Genomic DNA, 23,311 nt, shown 5'->3' with positions numbered 1-23,311 from the left:
TAACGCATTGACGACAGTTGTCATTTATGCCCTTTATTTTGTAATCAGAGTAATGAAGTTGGAGGGAGCAACAACATGGAGAAAGAGGGTCTGAGGAGGAGCCTTGATCTCTTGAGGGCACACGGTGTGACTTTTGACAGCATTGTTACAGACCGGCACCCTCAGATACAAAAATACCTGCGGGAGGCCAACATCACACAGTATTACGATGTATGGCACATTGAAAAAGGTATTAGCTCCTGTCTGAGTATGTTGTTTATGTGCCTAATGACTGTCATAGTCTCACAGACTGGTTATTTTTTTAAACAGATCAGAAAAATTGCATTACAAAACATTATGATACAAAACCATACCTTTGACCAGAACTGTTATATAAGCACACTGTATCTTTCTGTATGGCTGAATTAAAGTTTGTTTGTTTGTTTATATTATTAGGAGTATCAAAAAAACTGCTGAAGATTGCTAAGAACAAAGACGGTGAAAAACTGCAGAAGTGGTATCACAGTATAAAAAACCACATATATTGGACAGCGGCTTCTTCTTCATCAGGGCCAGAGCGAGTGGGAAAGTGGACGTCAATTCTTAATCATATCCAAGACATGCACACACATGATGATCCCGTTTTCCCACGGTGTTTGCATCCGCAATGCACTACAACGGACAAGAGCAAGTGGTTGAGAGCAGGTATTTTTACCCTAGTAGCAGTGGAAATATAATTAATGTGTCTATGTGCATAATTTTTTTTATTAAATTGTGTACGTTTTTTTTTAAATGTTTTTTTTTTTATTTACTTTTTTTTAAATATAAAGTATAATAAGTTTCACTTTCCCACCAGGAACAACTGCCTTCTCTAAATTAGAGAAGATCCTCAGAAACAAGAGGATTCTGAAGGATGTTGAAAAACTGAGCCCTCACCATCAGACCTCATCACTGGAGGCATTCCACAGCGTAATTCTTCACTTTGCGCCAAAGAATGTTGTCTTTTCTTTCCTAGGAATGTTATGCAGGTAACTAAATATAATTAGGTAAGGAGTGTACACACATTTTAAAACACGCAAGTGTGACCTAACTAATGTTTAACCATTATTTCTTCTCTATAGACTCTACCTGGCAGCCCTACATTTTAATGAGAATGCTGGGCGTCCCCAAGCCACGACAGCAGCTGGAGAGCCACAATTTAAGGTGGTTTTCCCAAAATATAAGAAAGGACAATGCTCTGCAAAGCCAGTGAAAGTAGAACCAACCTTCCGTGAGTGTAACAACTTTTATTTAAATGCAAAATAGTCATTGTATGTACAGAAAAAATTTCAGAAGCTGAGCATAAATTTATTTATTTATTTTTTTTTACAAATAAGACACCTTATAGACAATTTTATTTACAAAACCATGTAGCCACAACACTGGGCAACACAACTTCAGAGTAAACTGAAAACAACAACAAATAATTTTTTCTGTTTGTACAGAGTACGTGGACAAACTGTTGGAACTTATCTTTGAGAACGTTGTTGTGGACCCAACCCCTTATATGGACGATATTCTTATGATCTCCATACCTGGGGATCTCACGTCTCAGTTTGCCAAACCAGACAAACAGGAAGTGATAGACCGCTACGTGTCTATATTTAATCAAGGGCTGGTCTGAACCCTACATATTGTCCCTGAGCATTAGGGAACTCTGCCCTTATTCGTCGCACCACACAGGAGGGCAGCACAACCAGAAAATTCAACCAATTTTTTTTTAAATCAAAATTATTGTTATTTTATGTTATAATTTTCATTTATTTATTGCTTCTTTTTTTTTGACAATTTTTTTAAATGACTTATTACATTCCTCTGTTGAATTCAGTAAAACAGTATTTCTGTCAATAAATGTTAGTCAAAACAGTTTTGTGTCTATTCATTATTTGGCATTACATGCAGAATGGTATGTTATGTGGTTATTAAAAAATACACTACAGTTGATCAGTTACCCATAGTGAACTTTATGCTTTGCACTGCAGTCGCTTATGTTACAATAGAAAATGTTGACTGAAATGAATCAAAACTTACCCTTCCACTCCCCTTAAACCTAAAGGCCCATTATCTGCTCGGTAGATGTTTAATGCATTCTGAAGTGAGAACACATTTAAACAAACAGGTTTCAGGCCTGGATGATCAACCATACATTGAGGTGGATTTTCCAGCTGCTGTAATCTTCTTAAAACCTACAAATTATGATTATGGTAACTGCCCTGAGATTTTTAAAAGATGATTGCATAATAGCAATACAATTTAGGTACTGTACCTGTGGTATCTCCCTGCAGCATATATTTTCAGCCTCTGTAGGCATTTGCCCACAATTTCCACAAAGACACCTGTAACAGGAATATCAACGTAGTTACATTACTATAGATGTACTTGAATGTTTTCTTAAAAACAACAAAACATTTTCGTACTGCACTGGACATAAATATACATTACAACAAATTCTTAGGTGGCCTTCAACTACTGCTAGAAACATTCCTGTGGTGACCTAATGTCAGTGCTTCATCCCTGACAGTTGTACCTAACACTGCATAGATAACGTAACGCATCACTGACAAGCCTAAATTTACTGAAAAAAAGTTTTTCATGACCATTAAGTTAACTGTAACATCAATATGTCAATGAACTAACGTATACATCAGTAAACACATAGCATTGGTATCTCACTATGCTACCCTGCCGGTACATACAAAGAGATCAAAGGGACATTACATTAACCTACCATTCAGAAACGTCCTGTTCGTGCCTTAATTGTCGAACTTCGTTGGGTTCGTCATCTTGTTCCGGGTCCGACTCCGGTTCAAATTGATATGGTTGTACAGATGTGTCCTCAGAGACTCCCGTTGCCATTCTTTCTCCCACTTATAGCCTAAACTGTTGTCAAGGAAACACTTAACGTGTGTTGTGTCAAAACGCCCCACAGAGCAGAGGGGCGGGGTGAGCAAAGCTCATTAGCATTTAAAGTCACAGGCACTGAAATGGCTTGCTGAAAACAGAGCTGTTTTTGACCAGGTAAAATGAGTGTTTCCTTACAATACTAATGAGAATTTTAATTAAAATATATTACAAACTTTTCATTTAGACACTAAAGAATCATATTAACTTGTACAAAAATGGCATTCTATGACCCCTTTAATGTAAACATTCAGACGGAATGCCGCGGGAGCGCGCCTTAATATCTCTTAGCAATATAGTAATCACTAATGAAGAGAAGATACTTACACACAATCCACAAAGTCTGTCCCTTCTGACTACTTTAACTGTTAATAACTAAACACAAGAACATCTCTGCATCCTCACTCTCTGATCTCTGGTTCTCCGCGGGAAGTTTTGGAGCAGTCCAAATCACCAGCAGAAGTGGGGGAGTTTGGAAGAGTCCATTTGTGAGGGTGGCCTTCTTTACATTACTGATGTATTAACCATAAATACCTGCATTGTCTCTCAGTAGAGCAGTTTAATAGTCTTTTGTCATATATCCTGACTGGAATAATGTGTTTGTAAGAGCAAACAGTCAGAATAAAGTGAGATGATCTGCTGATGATCCTGAATGTCTTGTTGAATGAGTGTTGATAGTCTGAGGCTCATCAATATTAACAGAGCTGCTGAAAAGACTCTTTATTTCATCTCAATAGTTCCTGTTTTCACCTCATTTATTATGATGATGTCTTCACATCTCCTGTAAATTCACACTTAAAGCTAATTTCGTTGGAAGACTGAGGGTATTTGTTTTGTATATATTAGGTTATTTGTGCATGTGCTTCAAACTTTGACCATGTGTGGAAAACTACAGCAGAATCCGAATGCTGACATTGATCTTAGAGAGGGAAGAAGAAGGGACTGAGAGTTTAGTCTGCAGACATTGACGGTGGCTGTGTGACTGTTGACTCTTATTAGGGGCCAAGCACCGAAGGTGCGAAGGCACCTATTGAAACCGTTCCCGTTCTTATTATTATTATTCATCTTCTTCTTCTTCTTCTTCTTCTTCTTCTTCTTCCGCCACGAAGTCTATGGCAGCCCATAGAACCGTATGGTAAAAAGTTGTGAAATTTGGCACACTAATAGAGGACAGTCTGAAATGTCACCGTAGCAAATTTGGAGTCTCAAACTCAATCCCTCTAGCGCCACCATCAGTCCAAAATTTGACTCATGTTTATGCTAATAACTTTTGAACCATAAGGGCTAGAAACAAAATTCTTTTTTCCTCTGATTCCTTGGCTCAAGACGATTCGATTGCACCCTATGACGTCATTTTCCGTCATAAAAATTTTCCCGCCATTTTGATTTTTCCGAAAAACCTACTTTTACGAACTCGTCCTAGACGGTTCATCTGATTTGCACGAAAATTGAACCAGATCATCTTCAGACCATGCTGACAAAAAATCTTGCAAATCAAGTTGATTCGTCAAATCATTTGCGATAAACGCGCAAACAAATTTTACGTAAAGGTTGCAAAAACACTCTTAAGGCAATATCTCCGCAACGCTTTATCGTATTCAAACCAAACTTGGTACATGTCATCACAAGCATGACTTGAGGCAACATGCAGCGTTTCGGCGCAGCGCCACCTACTGGTCCGGAGATACGAAAAATTGCTATTTTTGCTTATAACTTCTGAACTGTTTGTCCAAAAATCATAAAAGTGGTCTCGTTACATTCAGGACGGCATGCCGAGTCGTCTGATATTCAATTTGACCATATCGGCCATTTTGGCTGTCGGCCATTTTGAATTTTGTCAAAAAATGCTATATTTTACAAATGCATTAGTGTATTGTTACTAAACTCGGTATGTGACTTCCATGCTATGCCCTGAAGGTACTCAAAAAGTTTTAGGGCAGTGCCACCTTGTGGTCAAAAGATATAAAAAACTTGACAAAAATGCTAATAACTTTTGATTAAATTAGCCTAGTTTATTGAAACTGGTCATAATAGAGTCATTGGCTCATGCCGATTCAATTGCAACCTATGATGTCATTTTCGGTCATGATAATTTCCCCGCCATTTTTAATTTTCCAAAAAACCTACTTTTGCGAACTCGTCCTAGACGGTTTGTCCGATTTGCACAGAAATTGAACCATATCATCTTCAGACCATGCTGACAAAAAATCTTGCAAATCAAGTTGATTTGTCAAATCGTTTTCGAAAAACGCGCACACAAATTTTGCGTTGCGGTTGCAAAAACACTCATAAGCCTATATCTCCACAACGCTTTATCGTATTCAAACCAATCTTGGTATATGTCATCACAAGCATGACCTGAGGCAAAATGCAGCGTTTCGGCGCAGCGCCACCTACTGGTCCGGAGATACAAAAAATGGCTATTTTTGCTTATAACTTCTGAACTGTTTGTCCAAAAATCATGTCTTCCGCACCATGCTTTGAAGGTACTCAAAAAGTTTTGTGGCAGTGCCACCTTGTGGTCAGAGGTTATAACAAAATTTACAAACATGCTAATAACTTTTGATTAAATTAGCCTAGTTTAATGAAACTGGTCATAATACAGTCATTGGCTCATGCCGAGAACAGAGATACTAATTTTGCCATATTTGGTCAAACATCCTGTCCTCAATGTTCTTATTTGATCAAAACCTACTTTTTCAAACTCATCCTAGACCGTTTGTCCAATTTCCACCAAAATCGAATCGTATCATCTTCAGACTGTGTCAACAAAAAGTTAGGGATTCTGCATCAATAGATGAAACCGTTTTTGTAAACCGCAGCGACGAAGTTGAGCCATTATGCCAAAATTACTATTGAGGCTGTATCTCTGCAATGCTTTGACATATTGGCATCAATCTTTGCATGTGTCATTGTTCCCTTATTCTGACCACACCACATCAATTTCGTATCTGTGCCACCTATTGGTCAAAAGTGATAAACCATTAACTTATATTATCAGTGACTCAATATATGATATTTCAGCCATTTTGCCTAATCTTCTTAAACTGTATAATTGTTAATTGTTGCAGTTGGTCTGACACTCTCAGACTACAACGCATTTTCAGCCTTTTGCTTCAAATCATCTTAAAACGTGATTAATTGCTCATTGCTCCAGTTGATCTGACACTGCCAGCCATTTTGGCATGTCTTGTCTTCTTCTTTGCGCTTGGCCCCGGTATTGCTGCTTGCAGCTATATTTTTTCTTACAGTGCTGGAGGAACTACCAACTTTACCAATCATACAGAGTCTTAATGTTCCACCTTATTTTTCTGAAGTGTATGCTGCAATCAAGGAATTGAAAAACAGCAAGTCTCCTGGGCCTGATCGTATTCCTGCTGAGCTCCTGAAGGAAGGAGGGTACCTCTGCACAAGGGCAATCCATCAGTTCATCACCCTAGTGTGGCAGCAAGAAATCATTCCCCAACAATGGAAGGATGCTAATATTGTCACAATATATAAAAACAAGGGTGACAGGTCCATCTGTGAAAATAGTAGGGGGATCTCTCTTCTTTCAGTTGCAGGTAAAGCTCTGGCAAAGGTCATGCTCCATCGACTTGTCAATACTATCTCTGAAAATCTCCTGCCAGAATCCCAAAGCTGGTTCAGAGCAGGTCGAAGTACAGTAGACATGATATTTACCTCATGCCAACTGCAGGAGAAATGTCGCGAACAACATAAGAACTTGTTCATTGCTTTTGTGGATCTTTCCAAGGCTTTCGATACTGTACACCGTGACCTCTTATGGGAAGTGCTTATGCATTTTGGATGCTCTGTAAAGTTTATCACAATGCTACAACAGTTCCATGATGGGATGACCGCCAAAGTGACATTGGGTGGACTAGAATCTGCACACTTTGCAGTAGGCACTGGAGTAAGGCAGGGCTGTGTTCATGCGCCAGTCTTGTTTGACATCATCTTACTGTGTGTCACAAAGCTTCTGTATAAAGAAATGGAAGAAGAAAGTGAGGTTTCAGTGGCTTATAGACTGGATGGTAACCTCTTTAACATCAGGAGGTTCCAGGCAGTCACTAAGCTTCAGTTTGCTCGTGTGCTGGATGATTGTGCCCTAGTATCACACACTCCAGAAGATTTGCAGTCTACTCTTAACGCTGTTGTTAGAGCATATAGCAGGATGGGCTTAGCTGTGAATATCAAGAAAACAGAAGTCCTTTGTCAACGGTCATCTAATCCTCCACAAAAACCGCCAGTGTTCATTATTCATGATTCCCCACTTAGTGCCACACTTTAAATATCTTGGCAGTTATTTATCTAGTGACTGTAGCATGGACCAAGATATTCAACCCCTCAAGATAGCAGTCATCAAAGCACCCACAAATCATAGAAGAAGTTATCATCGGACAACGATGGACTACCCCTCAAGATAGCGCTTTACTATGTTCTACTGTACACCCTGAGGTCTGTCCTCACCCACCACTGATGACACCAGCCACAGTGATACAGCACCTGTGCTTCACTAGCCATAAGTGAGAGGAGCGAGAGATAGAGCCAGTTTAGTGGACAAGGATTATTAGAAGGCCAGGATTGATGAAGGCCAATGGAGGGGATCTGGCCAGGACAAACGGTCCTGCTCTTTATGAGGAGTGTCATGGGATTTTTATGACCACAGAGAGTCAGGACCTAGGTTAGCTTCTCATTTGAAGGATGGTGCCTGTTGTGTGCCATATGCATCAGACGTTCAGCCAACGGTCCATGGGCTGAGACTAGGGAAAACTGGGCTGCCGCTGGAAGAGGTGTTAGTGAAGCCAGCAGGGGGCGCCGCTCACCCTGTGGTCTGTGTGAGTCCTGATCCACCTTCACCAACACCTCTTCCAGCAGCAGTCATTTTCTTTCCCTGACTAACTGTGCTTAGCACATAAAGATCAACTACTTACCGTGATTTCAGACTGTGCATGAATCCTCATGTGTTTCTTCAGGTGACTTTCAATAGCGAAAGTCATCACATTTTTTATTTACATCAAATGTTAATCTATGTCTGTTACACTTAATAAACATTACATAAAAGAGACCATATACAGTTCTATTTTTTTATTTTTACACTATGTAATGTTTTATTCACTAAAATCAAGTATGGCACCAACAACCATGCCATTGGCCAGATTCCCCGCATGACAGCGATCACGTGCGTTTCGTGTTTATTCTAAAACCTTCAGCTCCACTAATGCGCACAAATCTGTTTTTTATAACAGTAAAACCTCCTTTCATGTAGTCAAAATGTTATATTGTCATGTTTATCAAATTAAACCTGATTAAAAACATAGACCCCACTTCATTGATAGTGTAGCTAGGCTTATATGTTGAACTTTATTCTTGTACGAACACACGCTGTATTAAGCAGTGCATAAACTATTACATGACAATAATGTTTCTGAAACATCTGTGTATTGACAAATATTGCATTTATTTCACTTCAGCTGATAAAGTATGCAAACATAGCGCGAGTGTCACTGTGGGAAGCAGAAAGTGTCTGACTTCACGTCTGCGTTTGCAGCTCCTCCTCGCCTGCACTCGGCTACTCTCGCCGATTGGTTACATCCGGACGCAGCCGATATCGAACACACCTAGTGTCTTACAAAGCATTACCTGTTCAAATAAACACACCTGATCCAGCTAAACAGTTTCTTACAAGGCATTACCTGTTCAAATAAACACACCTGACCCAGCCAAACAGTGTCTTACAAGGCATTACCTGTTCAAATAAACACACCTGACCCAACTAAACAGTGACTTACAAGGCATTACCTGTTCAAATAAACACACCTGACCCAGCTAAACAGTGTCTTACAAGGCATTACCTGTTCAAATAAACACACCTGACCCAGCTAAACAGTGACTTACAAGGTATTACCTGTTCAAATAAACACACCTGACCCAGCTAAACAGTGACTTACAAGGTATTACCTGTTCAAATAAACACACCTGACCCAGCTAAACAGTGACTTACAAGGCATTACCTGTTCAAATAAACACACCTGACCCAGCTAAACAGTGTCTTACAAGGCATCACCTGTTCAGGTGAGTTTAATTGGGTTTGGAGCTAAACCCTTTAAGACAGTGGCCCTCCAGGACCGAGTTTGGTGACCCCTGCCTTAGAGGAATACACATGGAAGAGATGCAATTCTGTAAATCAGGTGAAGTCACGGACGGTTTGACCCCTGTAACCTTAAGGTCAACTAGGAACAGATATGAGTGACATGTTGAGGGACTCAAAATACCCAAATACCATCAGAATGTGCCTGAAAAAAGTTGAAAAAACACTTCACAGCAAACATATGACTAAAAGTATATTTGAGTCACTTATTGAATATAGAAATTATATAAAAATGATTATCACTGATTATATGTTGAAGAGGTTTCTTACCCAACCCTTCGGTATATTATTTGTGAACAAAACAATCACATCCAATCATAACCGATCATATCCACTCATAAATGATCATCTCCAATCATAACTGATCATATCCAATCATAAGCGATGGAGGCATTGCCTCCTCTCACGGGACTTCACACATTAGGGAATCTGCTTTAAGTCAATGCAGAGGGAGGAGGCGCGTCTCCTTCTGTAACTTCACCTACGGGTGTCGCTGCTGGACAGTCTTACTTTATAAAAACCAGCGACTTTTACTCTTGTATTAGTCAATTGTATTAATATTTGCTTTGTTTCATTTTTGTAATATGAATTATTTTGTCATCCAGTTTTTTTGTTTTGAGGAGGCACTGCCTCCCTTGCCTCCTAGCAGGAAACACCCCATATCACACATGTGGCTTCTCTCTGCTGTGGATCCTCTCGTGTTTTTTCAGATTTCCTGACTGACTGAATCTCTTGTCACAGTGTGAACACTTGTAAGGTTTTTCTCCAGTGTGAATCCTCTGGTGCAGTTTTAAACTGTTCGCTGCAGTAAAAGTCTTCTCACACTCAAAGCACATGTACTCTCTCACACCAGTGTGTATTTTCTCATGTATATGTAAATATTGCAGCAGTGAAAAACTCTTTCCACACACAGAACATGAATGTGGCTTCTCCTTTGTATGAACTGTCAGGTGTGTCTTCAGGTTTGATGACCCATAAAACGTTTTTCCACACTGATCACACTTGAAAGGTTTTTCTCCCGTGTGGATCCTCATGTGAACATTAAGGCTTGATGATTGTGTAAATCTCTTCCCACACTGATCACATGAGAACGGCTTCTCTCCAGAGTGGATTTTCATGTGTCCTTTAAGATCTGCTGATCGTAAGAAACTCTTCCCACACTGATCACATGAGAACAGCTTCTCTTCAGAGTGGATTTTCATGTGTCCTTTAAGGTGTGCTAACTGTGTGAATCTCTTCCCACACTGATCACATGAGTATGTCCTCTCTCCGGTGTGGATCCTCATGTGAAACTCAAAAATTGTTTTTTTTGAGAATCTCTTTTCGCACTGATCACACTTTAATGGCTTCTCTCTGATGTGATTCGTCATGTGTTTTTTAAGGTTTGATTTGTATGAGAAACTCTTCCCACACTGATCACATGCATATGGCTTCTCTCCCGTGTGGATCCTCATGTGTGCTTTAAAGCTTGATGATTGTATGAAAGTCTTTCCACACTGATCACATGTGAACGTCTCTCCCGTGTGGATCCTCATGTGAAGGTGAAGACTGTTTTTGTGTGAGAATCTCTTTTCACACTGATCACATGCATACGGCTTCTCTCCAGTGTGGATCCTCATATGAAGTTCAAGACTTGGTTTCTGTAGAAAACTCTTCCCACACTGATCACATGTGAACAGCTCTCCAGTGTGGATCCTCATGTGCTGCTGAAGTCTTTTTTTTGTGCGTAACTCTTCCCACATTGATCACATGCGTACGGCTTCTCTCCAGTGTGAACTCTCATGTGAAGCTCAAGACCACATTTACTTGAAAATCTCTTCCCACACTGATCACATGCGTACGGCTTCTCTCCGGTGTGAATTCTCATGTGCCGCTCTAGATGGCCTTTCCTTGAGAAACTCTTTCCACACTGATCACATTCAAACGGCTTCTCTCCAGTGTGAACTCTTAAATGGACATCAAGATATTTGGTTGAGAAACTCTTTCCACACTGATTGCAGGTTGTAGATTTCTTAGCTTTTGTTTTCTTTATAAATGTCTTTGAGCGACTCAAAGGTTTTTTTCCAGGTTTGGCATGATGTTCCTCCTCCACTTCACTCAGTTCTTCCCTCTCCTCGCTGTCTTCCATCATGTCTGAATTGAGATAAATAATTAAATTGAACTTTTATTAAAGGACATACAGTGAAAGACAATATCATTAACCCCATATGAAAAGTTTCATTATGTTTAATATAGTGCTGTTTAACAGAGCAAAGATTTCTTTCAACACAGCATTTTTAAACAATACTTTTTTTAGGAAATCTGGAGTTTTTGAAATACAAATTGAAACAAAATCATACAGAAGAATAAAAAACTACAGGGTATAATTATTAGCCCTCTGATGCTAATAGGCAATAGTGTTTCCCTTTTGCTTGATAACAGCCTTTAGTCATTTGTTCATCTCCTGAGTCGCAGCCCATTCCTCCTTAGCAATTCTCTCAAGCTCCTCCAGATTTGTTGGTCTCCTGACATGGACTTCAGTTTGCCCCACAGATTTTCTATTGGATTCAAGTCTGGGCTTTGTGGAGGCCAGTTAAGGACTCACTTTGCTTGTTTGGAGGTAGTTCTACAACCCCAAATCAGAAAAAGTTGGGACAGTATGGAAAACGCAAATAAATAAATAAAGGAAGTGATTTCTAAATTTACTTTGACTTGTATTTCATTGCAGACAATATGAACACAAAATATTTCATGTTTTGTCTGGTCAACTTCATGTCATTTGTAAATATGCACCCTTTCCTGTCATTCAGACCTGCAACACATTTAAAAAAAAGTTGGGACAGTAAAGCATTTACCACTTTGTAATGTTGCTATTCCTTTTCACAACACTTAAAAGACGTTTAGGGACTGAAGACACCAAGTGATGAAGTGTTTCAGGTGTAATTTTGTCCCATTCTTCCTGCAAACAAGTCTTTTTTTTAATTTATTTTTTATAACAAACACAAAACAGAACATAAATTACATGACATAACAGAGATAAATACAGAAGAATACATAGAATAACAAGGCATTGTACTAAGACCAAATATGTGCAGCAGGACTGACAGAAGACAGGGGAACAAGGAGAAAAATACATAAAATAAAATAAAAACACCTTACATCATACCGAACCTCAGAACATCACAAAAGGAGGCATTTATACTGTCCAAATATGGTGTCCAGATACGAATAAAAGTGTCAGTTGTAGAGTGGATAAAACATGTTAGAAGTTCCAGAGGAATAATTTCTCTTATGATTGAATGCCATCCCTTTATAGAGGGGGGTTTATCGCTGATCCATGACATCAGTAGATTCTTTCTGGCAGCAAAAGTTAACAGGCTAAAAAGACGTCTTTTATGCTTATTAGAAATAAGCTTACATGGAAGACCCAGAAGGAGCGACAAAGGGTCAGGATCCAAGGCTAAACCTAAAATGTTGTTCAAATAGGCTGTGACTCTGAACCAGTAGGTCTGAATAAAATGACAATCCCATACACAGTGAGTATAATCACCTATGTTAGATTTACATTTGGGGCAGAGTGGTGAATGAGCTGGATTGTATTTGTGTCTTAACTGAGGCGTAATATGAATTCTCTGGAGGATCCTAAGCTGAATGGCTCTTGCTCTATTACAAGCTGAGAGCCTATTGGCTAAAGACCAAACCCTCTCCCATTCTTCCTCCGAGATATCTACCCCAAGCTCTCTTTCCCAAGTTAATCTGAGGTGCGAGGCATTAACTGTGTCATAAGAGCACAGTGCTTTGTAGAAAAAGGAAATCAACTTTTGTGTAGGAGGACTTAAGAGTATCTTCTCAATTACAGAAAATGAATATTTAGATGTAAGTGTAGTTTTTCTGAATATGTAATCTCTAATCTGCAAAAATCTAAAAAAGTGTTGCCTAGGTAGATTATATTTTGAGGCTATAATATCAAAGGACAATAGTGACCCATCATCAAATAGGTCAGCTATTCTGCGTATACCATAAGCAGGCCACAGGTTGAAACCAATGTCCATAGAACTAGGCAAGAACTCTGGATTGTTCAGGATTGGCAAGAGAGGAGAGGTTGTATCGGTCCTATCCTCCAATCTTTGAACAATACGCCATGCCTTGAGAGTATTACGTACTAAAGGACTTTCACACATATCTCTCCTCAGCTTAGAGTTGCGGATAAATAATACGTTTTGTAGAGGGCATTTGGACTGTGAAGATTCAAGATCAAGCCAAACTGATTTAGGGTCTTCATTAAACCATTCAACAATGAATCGAAGCTGGCAAGCCAGCTGATATATTTTAAAATTTGGGAGATCCAAACCACCCTTCGCGCTAGGGAGCTGAAGTTTTGATAATTTCAGCCTGGGTTTTCTTTTGCTCCAGATAAATGAACTTAACCACCCATTCAGCTCTTTGATAACCTTATTAGACAGTAAAATAGGAATCATCTGCATTGGATACAATAAACGAGGTAGGACATTCATCTTTATCAAGGCAACCCGTCCCAGCCAAGACAGAGGGAGAGTCATCCACCTGGTCAAATCATCATGGATTTTTCCAAGCACCGGAGTAAAATTGGCTTTGTACAATTTCCTAAAAGTAGGGGTTATATTAATGCCTAAATAAATAAAACCATCCTCAGAGTACTTAAAAGGGGAGGAGAAAGGTTGATTTGTGGACGTTTTATTTCCTATAAATAGGGCGACTGATCTAGAGAAATTAATTTTGTACCCGGAGAATTACCCAAATTCCTGAATGAGGTCAACAACTGCTGGCACAGAGCTTTTAGGGTCCGAGAGAAAAAGTAACACATCGTCTGCGTATAAGGAGATTTTGTGCCGCCCACCCCCCAGAGACACCCCCAACACAGCTGCGCTCTCTCTTATCCTCTGAGCAAACGGTTCTATTGCTATTGCAAAAAGCAATGGAGAGAGGGGACATCCTTGCCTAGTACCCCGGTATAAAGAGAAATTATCAGATCTGTGACCATTGGTAATGACCGCGGAGAGGGGGATCCGTGTAAAGTATTTGCACCCACTTAATAAAATATTCCCCAAGGCCAAATTTTTCCAGTGTGTAGAATAGATACGGCCACTCGATGGAATCAAAAGCTTTTTCCGCATCTAGGGACAAAATTAAAGATCTAGTACTGAGATTATGGGAAAGCTCAATAATGTTTAAAAGCCTCCTGACATTATGGGTGGAGCTTCTACCTTTAATAAACCCTGTCTGGTCCTCATGAATAATGGACGGTAGAATCTTTTCCAGTCTTAGCGCTACAATTTTAGATAACAGTTTAAAATCTGAATTAAGCAAGGCAATAGGTCTATAGGATCCACAATTTTCTGAATCCTTGCCCTTTTTTAAAATAAGAGAAATATTTGCCTCACGAAGCGAGGGGGGCAACCTGTTAGTCAAAAATGAATGATTAAGCATAGCTAAGAGAGGGTCTAGAAGCACATGCTCGAATTCTTTGTAGAATTCACATGCAAAGCCATCCGGCCCAGGAGACTTACCGGACTTCAAACTATGGAGTGCGACTATAGCTTCCTCTCTAGAAATGGGTGCATTAAGAAGCTCTCTCTGCCCTTCTGAGACAGCAGGGAGAGTTAGGCAATCAAAGAATGACACCATATACTCATGCTTTTGGGAAGAGTAATTAGACTTATAGAGAGAAGAGTAAAATTGTTTAAAAGTACTGTTAATGATAAGAGAATCGAAATGACGCATTCCCTTGGGGTCTACTATGGAAGTAATAAATTGTGAGTCAGAATTAGACTTCGTCAGGTTAGCTAAATATTTACTAGGTTTATTACCCCATTCATACAGCTTTTGCTTTGAGTATAATATATTTGAATGAGACTGATGAGTTAATAACAAATTTAAAGAAGCCCGCACTGCACTTATTGTTCAAATAGCTGCTAGTGGCAATATTTAACTCAGATTCTAAGTGTTTCTACTTCTCCGACTGTTTTCTTTTTTTAGTTGTAGAGTATGAAATGGCAAGGCCTCTAATATACGCTTTAGCCGTCTCCCAGAGAAGTGAGGGATTATTTGTAGACTCTGAGTTAATAGATAAAAATATCTTAAACTCTGAAATAAAGTATGAGAGGAATTTATCATCTTTGAGTAATAAGTTATTGAACCTCCAACTTCTCACAGGTCTAAAAAAAACCCTCACACAAATATCTAGTACCACTGCAGCATGATCAGAGACAACAATGTCTCCTATGTTGCAATGTGAGATTGCATGCATTATAGTCTTAGGAGCAAAAAAGTAGTCGATCCTAGAATGACACTTATGTGGGTGCGAGAAAAAGGTAAATTTCTTCTGATACGGGTTAAAAGTACGCTAAACATCCAAATATTCTAAATCCTCACACAGTGCAGCAAGAGCTTTAGATTGTTTGGTGAAGAGAGAGTCCCTGGGGGGAAAACGGTCCAGTATAGAATTCAATAAACAATTAAAGTCTCCTCCAATAATACACAGACCAGATGCATGCTCCTTAAACTCAAGGAAAGCTTTTATAATAAATTCTGAGGAGTAGTTAGGGGGGCAATATATATTTAAAAGTGAGATTTCCTCCGTGTTCAAAGTCCCCTTAATAATGATATATCTACCATGCTTGTCCTTAATACTGTTCGTGACCATAAAAGGTATACTTTTACTGATCAAAATGGCTACTCCTCTACTGCTTTTCGTAAAGGATGAAAATTGAATCTGACCCACCCATTTATTATGTGTAAGATTCAAGTGTTCACTATCACTCAAATGGGTTTCTTGTAAAAGAGCTATATCTATATTCTCCTTATGGAGTCGTGTGAGCACTTTACGAATTTTTATTCGCCCGTGTAAACCCCTTACATTCCATGTACAAAGTCTTAAGTTACTAGCCATTTCTTAAAATAAGGAAACAAAATAAAATAATGAATTCGAAAATGTCCACAAACATTACCCTGTCAGGTCCAGTAAACAAATACGAATGTGTCGAGGCATTACAATAATCAATAACACCTATTAAAACAAGCCAAACTGGCAACAAGGAAAGAAAAAGAAAAAAGAAAAGAAAAAATGAACACGACAAAAAAATTGAAAAATAGGAAAAAAGGGGCTGTTTCCCAGAGTAAAGGGGAAAGACCATCTCAAAAACAGGTCAGTCTCGATATGTCTCCAATAGCAACTATACAGAAAAGTAGCGCTCAACCAGAACGTAAATGAAAGTTATTAAGACCGCCCCTGTCACTCAGAAAAGGGAAAATAGAAAATAAAGCACGCAAACTAGCATTCACATCGCTGTGTAAATTGCAGTACCTGAAGCCAAATCAGAACAACCCGCCTGTCAGAGAGCTTGATAAACATCAGTTGCTGGAGTTTGAGTTGCTCTTGTCCAGGTACTGCGAGACTGCAGCCGCCGTCTCAAAGACTTTAACGGTATTTCCAATATTGACTCATAGCTTGGCTGGATATAGCATCGCGTAGCGAGCACCCATATCGCGAAGTCGCTGCTTGACCGCGTTGAATTCTTTACGCTTCCGTACCACTGAAGCCAAAAAATCCTGGTAGAATGATACCCATTGTCCTCATACCGCAATTCACCATCTGCCGATTGTCTCCTGCTGGCATCGAGAACCCTCTGCTTGTCACCATAATTATGGAACCGTACAATCAGCGGCCGTGGCCTATCCCTGGCACCCGGTTTTGGTGCCAGCGTACGGTGTGCCCTTTCAATCTTAATGCGACCACCCTTAGTATGCAAACCGAGAAACTCAGGGATCCATGATTCAAGAAAAGTGACTACATTAGCACCCTCTACTTCTTCGCGAAGGCCCAGGATTCGGATGTTCTTACGCCGGCCTCTATTTTCCAAGTCATCAATATGTTCGGTAAGCATGGCGACTTGTTTTTCAAGAGTGAAAGCGCGAGATTGTGCGTCTTCCGAAAGTGCCTCCGCAGCCATGATTCTCCGTTCTGCCTCGTCCAGTCGACCATTAACACTATCCAGCTGCTGGGTATGATTATGCACCGTTTCTGCCAGCGGGCCGAGTTTCTTATCGATTGCGTCAGAAATGTTCTCAGTCATAATTTGGAGTGCTTTTGCGAGCGCTGGGCTAAGTTCAGCCTCGCCGTCCACATCTGCCTGGCTCTGTTTAGGCTCGTCGGACGATGCATCTGCGGTCAAATCTTTTTTCGCCGTTTTCTTTGCAGGTTTAGACATTTTCGGCAGAGATTGCGACCAGAAAGTCTCTAGCGACATACTACACAAGATTTAAAACCTAAAATCAGAGCTTGCGTGCCTTACTTAGGAAGTATAAATGAAAAACGAATAGGCGTGACAGGAGCGATTCAGAACTGCTGCTACTTCCAAGTCGCCATCTTGCGCCCCTCCCTGCAAACAAGTCTTAAGGTGGGCAACAGTACGGGGTCTTCGTTGTCGCATTTTGCGCTTCAAAATGCGCCACACATTCTCTATTGGAGACAGGTCGGGCCAGTCAAGTACCCGTACCCTCTTCTTCCGCAGCCAGGACTTTGTAACGTGTGCAGAATGTGGTTTTGCATTGTCTTGTTTTCAATGCATGGACGTCCCTGGAAAAGATGTCTTCTTGAAGGCAGCATATTATGCTCCAAAATCTCTATGTACTTTTCAGCATTAATGGTGCCTTCACAGAAGTGCAAGTTACCTTTGCCAAGGGCACTGACACAACCCCAAACCATGACAGACCCTGGCTTTTGGACTTGTTACTGGTAACAGTTTGGATGATCCTTTTCTTCTTTGGTCCGGAGCTGTGTGATGGTCCATCCCAGATGCCTCCGAGCCCAGAGAAGTCGACGGCGCTTCTGGACACTGTTAACATAGGGCTTCCTTTTGGCACAGTACAGTTTTAACTGGCATTTGTGGATGTAACTACGTATTGTGGTACTTGAGAAAGGTTTGCCAAAGTAGTCCTGAGCCCATGTGTTGATATCGCTTATAGATGAATGACGATTCTTGATGCAGTGCCGCCTGAGGGATCGGAGATCACGGTTGTTCAGCTTAGGCTTGCACGCTTGTCCTTTACGCACTGAAATTCCTCCAGATTCCTTGAATCTTTTAATTATGTTATGCACTGTTGAATGTGAAATACCCAAATCTCTTCCTATCTTTCTTTGAGGAACATTGTTTTTAAACATTTCAATAATTTTCTCACGTATTTGTTGGCAAACTGGCGATCCTCTACCCATCTTTGCTCCTAAAGGATTAGACCTTTCTTGGATGCTGCTTTTGTACCAAATCATAATTACAATCACCTGTTGACATCACCTGTTTCAAATCACACCATTATTTAACCATTTTACCTCATTACTAGCCCTAAATTGCTCCTGTCCCAATTTTTTTTAATGTGTTGCAGGTCTGAATGACGGGAAAGGATGCATATTTACAAATGACATGAAGTTGACCAGACAAAACATGAAATATTTTGTGTTCATATTGTCTGCAATGAAATACAAGTCAAAGTAAATTTAGAAATCACTTCTTTTGTTTTTTATTTGCGTTTTCCATACTGTCCCAACTTTTTCTGATTTGGGGTTGTACGTGAAAAGTGAGGTTATTATGCTGGAAGACAAAACGTTGACCCAAACCAAGAATACTTGATCGGAATATTTGAAAGAACGGAGTCATTACGCCGGAGACGGTTTTTTGAGGATGCCGTGTCGATGAGGCAATTATTAGATGGGAATATTCAAAAGATCAGAGACGGCTCTAGTGACCGTCTTCTTGACGATTTTCAATCCCAAACTTGGCTAAATGGTAGTGTCTTGGCAATTGTTCTGGGGTCTTTAGAAAGCTCTCACATTAGTTTTCTTTCCAAAGTTTTTGGAATCTTCCTGCCTCTGCCATGATTTGATAAACGAGGATGTACATCCTTCTCCTCCTTTTTGAGCATTAACAATTCTTTTACTGAAGTTTAAACTAATTTATTTTTGTCTTTGCAATGACGACAGTACATATTATTATACTAGTTGTTTTTGCAAGATACTAATCCTCAAATGTACATGTTGGCCATTCCTCTGGTGATTTCCCGGAAACAAGATCTATCCTAAATGATTTATGTGTAAAAAGAAGACAGATAAAACTGAAATGTTTATGGACAATCTTTTAGTTCACCAGGCACCTCCGGAAAGCAGAGAAGAAAGAGAAAAGAAGCAAGAATTACCCTACAAGTGGAGGACTGATCCGGAAGGGAAAACAGATCATTCCAGTCATCAGACAAATGGATGAGTTCAAACAAGAAATGAATGCATGATGTTAGAAATGTTATGTTGGAAACTCCATTTGAAATGTTCAACTTGCAAGAGAAATATAGTATAATTCAAACTTTAAATCAAGTCTCAGACTCAGAGTGATTTTTCCTAGTGATATCTTTATTTTGTTGTAGTTTAGAGACTTAAAACTACTTAAACCTTTCTGCTAGGCTTTGGTCCTGACAAACTATTATCTAGTTAGCTTTTGTAATGCTCATTTATGTTTTATAAAATAACACAAATGCACAGAGTGCGACATCAATTGACATTATAATTCTAGCATTAACTGTGTCCTACAAAAAAAAAAAGTTACATAAAAAAATAAATAGTTTCACAAAATAAGCATTTAGGCCTATATAAAAGGCATAAATATGTGAATTTTTTTTTACTTAAATAATTAAAATATTAACAAAAAGAAAGATAAAACTGTGCAACTGTGCTGCTGAGTTTGGTTCATTTTTGTGAGGTGCGGCGCTCAAATAAGTTCACGGAAACCAAGGAAACCTATCCCATAATATAATAGGTCTAGCTATCAAATTAGTGCAGAATCAACTTTGCATTGCGAATGCATTAATAATCAAAAGCGGTTGTGTGGAAAAGTGCTGAACTAAATTGTTGTGCCATCTAGTGGTTTAATGGAGAATAGAGTCAAATGGCCAATTATATATAAGAATTCTTTTGCTGGGCTTGACTTGTTTGAATGGTTGTAGGCCTGGTATATGGGTCGTGACAAAAAAAAAGAAGAGGGGTTGCAACAAAAAAAAGTTTGAAAACCACTGTCCTACATGTTCCACTCAACCCTGTGACTTCTGACATGAGTTTCCTCCTTTAAAAAAAGAGCATTTCTTAAAACTGTGACACACAGGAAGTGACATCATCTGGACCCTTTCTACAGCATGAGACCCTTTCTCCATTTTCTCAGTTTTGACACAAACTGTACAGTGTTCGCATAATCAACCCTGTTACCAAAGTTACTGTGAGAAGAATAATCTCTATAACTATGAGTAACTTCTATAAGAGAAACTTTATCATGAATGAATGAAGAATAAACACCAACCTCTTTGTTCTTCAGGATCTTCAGTGTGTTTCATTCTGCAGGTTCTGGATCACTCGTGTTCTCACTGTCCTCTTTAATAAACTCAGTCTTTGCAGATTTCAGCTCTTCCTGATGCGCTGATGCTCGTCTTCACTCGTAGCCTGATGGGAATATTCCAGCATTTATTGATCAACTGATGTAGGAGGAGCTTCACTTGTGATGTCACTGCAGTGGGAGGAGCTTCACTGATGATGTGACTGTTGTGGGAGGAGCTTCACTGAAGGAAAAATATATCAGTTACTGAGTTTGTCAAAACCTAATTGAAACATCTAGGAATGTATGTCCTTTTTGTTTTGCAATTTGTTTTTATATACTTCTGTTATTGTTCTAGCCATGGCAAATTTTCCGAATAAGAGACATTTTTGTAGATTTACTAAATGGTTTATTCTTTTGCAAAAGAAGAGTCAACAGTCACACAGCCATCATCAATGTCTGCAGACTAAACTCTCAGTCCCTTCTTCTTCCCTCTCTAAGATCAATGTCAGCATTCAGATTCTGCTGTAGTTTTCCACACATGGTCAAAGTTTGAAACACATGCACAAATAACCCCATTGTCCTACTTCTGGACACCTGGACCCTCTAACTTTAGGAGCATGATAACCTCTAGGGACAATGGACCCATACAAATATATGTCTTACCCCACCTCCACCCCCAAATAGGGACACAACAATAGTCAATTCCTCTAAATAATGGTGGGAAAGCTGTTGAAAGCATAAAGACAGAAACATGCTCATATGAAGTAGCCAACAAATACTCTCAGTCCTCCAACGAAATGAAACAGGAACTATTGAGATGAAATAAAGAGTCTTTTCAGCAGCTCTGTTAATATTGATGAGCCTCAGACTATCAACACTCATTCAACAAGACATTCAGGATCATCAGCAGATCATCTCACTTTATTCTGACTGTTTGCTCTTACAAACACATTATTCCAGTCAGGATATATGACAAAAGACTGTTAAACTGCTCTACTGAGAGACAATGCTGTTATGTAGGGGACAAGATAATGTGCAAACCGAATTATTAATGTAAACATTCAGACGCTCCTTAATGTCTCTTAGCAATATAGTAATCACTAATGAAGAGAAGATACTTACACACAATCCACAAAGTCTGTCCCTTCTGACTACTTCAACTGTTAATAACTAAACACAAGCACATCTCTGCATCCTCACTCTCTGATCTCTGGTTCTCTGAGGGAAGTTTTGGAGCAGTCCAAATTACCAGCAGAAGTGGGGGAGTTTGGAAGAGTCCATTTGTGAGGGTGGTCTTTTTTACATTACTGATGTATTACCAATAAATAACAGCATTGTCTCTCAGTAGAGCAGTTTAATAGTCTTTTAATGTACATTTATAAGACTAAGACTTTGTATTATATTACTTTTGCATCAAATTACAAAAAAGTTACCGCTGCTGTGAGGGTGTGTAGTAATGACTAAACACCCTCACAGGGTCTAAAATAAAAAGTCTAAAAGTCTAAAATGACTTTAGACTCCGTCTATGGGAGTAATGGTAAAAATTAACATATCTCTCTCTTTTGACTGCCGTTATCAATCTCACTCTATTTTTTCCCTCTTTTTGAAAGTTGTGAAATCACTACTGTGGCTTTTTTCTTTTGCTATGTGAGCAATTGGGCACACAAAAAAATATTTAATGTATTCTCTCTTTCACAGCTATAATATTTAACCCAACTATGACGACTTCCGCTCTGTGAAACCCGGAAATGTGAAAAGGGACTTTCTCTAGAAATAGCATCCATGTCTGACATAATTAATTCTGAACGGAGCCCAGCTGGAGCCTTCTTAGTTTAGCCATCTACTGCCCATGTGGCCCAACTGGATGTGTTTGCAGAGGTGTGTGTTTAGAAATGTGACGAGTAGTCTTAGTTCTGTTCTGTTTTGTAAGTTATTTCAGTTCTGTGTCTTTGTTTTCAGTGACTGTCCCGTGTTCATCAGTTAGCTTGGTTTGTTAATTTCATTGAATATCGTGGTCAGATGTGTCTCATTTTTTTAATGAGTCTGTTCAGTGTATAAAGCTCTGTATTTCAGTTCTTTCTTATCGTGTTGTGCCACTTGTTCTTGTTGCAGTGTTTTGAGGGTTTCAGTTTAATAAATCTGATACTGCTGTAAATTATTCAATCTTTTCACTTTATTGCAGCCAACACATGACAATAATAAAGCATATTCACATCATGTATATGATAAAAATAAATGACATGTAAGAATAAGACCTATACACTGTTGTTTGTGCAGGAACTCATCTTTGAGTGGCTCTGAATCTCACACTGCTGGTCCTGAAGATGAGCTTTCTTGCGTCTCTCGCTGCAGCTGGTCAGGACAGATTTATATGAGAGAGATTGCTTGTCATTTATCATGTTAATCGCATAGTGCTGTGTCTTCCTTTACATGTGAATCATTTCATTTTTTTACACTAAGGGCAGGTGAGCGTTTCTTTATACTTTCTTGTTCATGTCCATCAGGTCTAAAAGAAACATTAAATCATGAGAGATTTCAAATGAGAGACATGTGAAGCTCAAAGTCAAGATCACTAAAAGGACTGTTGAACTCATTAATCCCATCAAATTTGCTCAATTATGATCTACTGTGTAAGAGTATACATGCAAAGCATGGATTTCACAGAGACCTCACCTCCCCGTGACTCCTTGGCCTAATCTCATCAGCGAGTCATGAAACTCTCGTCTACACATTCCAAAGACTCTCTGTAACCCAACACAAAGACTTCTCTGTAACACACACAAGGACTAAAACTACACTCTGAATCAAGGCGGGGCGGGGTGAAATGCTGTTTCGTGCATACTGAGTTTTTTACACTGTTAAATACTTATATTCCCAT

General features: G+C 39.3%; 1 long non-coding RNA gene across 1 annotated transcript; it reads right to left on the bottom strand.

The window, feature by feature from the left end:
- Positions 1-8,015: 8,015 nt before the first annotated feature.
- LOC307128832 lies at positions 8,016-21,653 on the bottom strand. The gene is made up of 3 exons (XR_013816815.1): positions 21,556-21,653; positions 20,419-20,674; positions 8,016-11,203 (listed from the first exon to the last, which is right to left on the bottom strand). It is a non-coding gene; the product is annotated as an uncharacterized lncRNA (long non-coding RNA).
- Between the last annotated feature and the right edge of the window lie 1,658 nt (positions 21,654-23,311).

The sequence above is a fragment of the Gobio gobio genome (assembly GCF_949357685.1).
Source record: "Gobio gobio genome assembly, chromosome: 1".
NCBI classification, from domain to species: Eukaryota; Metazoa; Chordata; class Actinopteri; order Cypriniformes; family Gobionidae; genus Gobio; species Gobio gobio.
The sequence above is the reverse complement of the archived record's forward strand: the minus strand, read 5'-3'. Positions and strand labels throughout refer to the sequence as shown.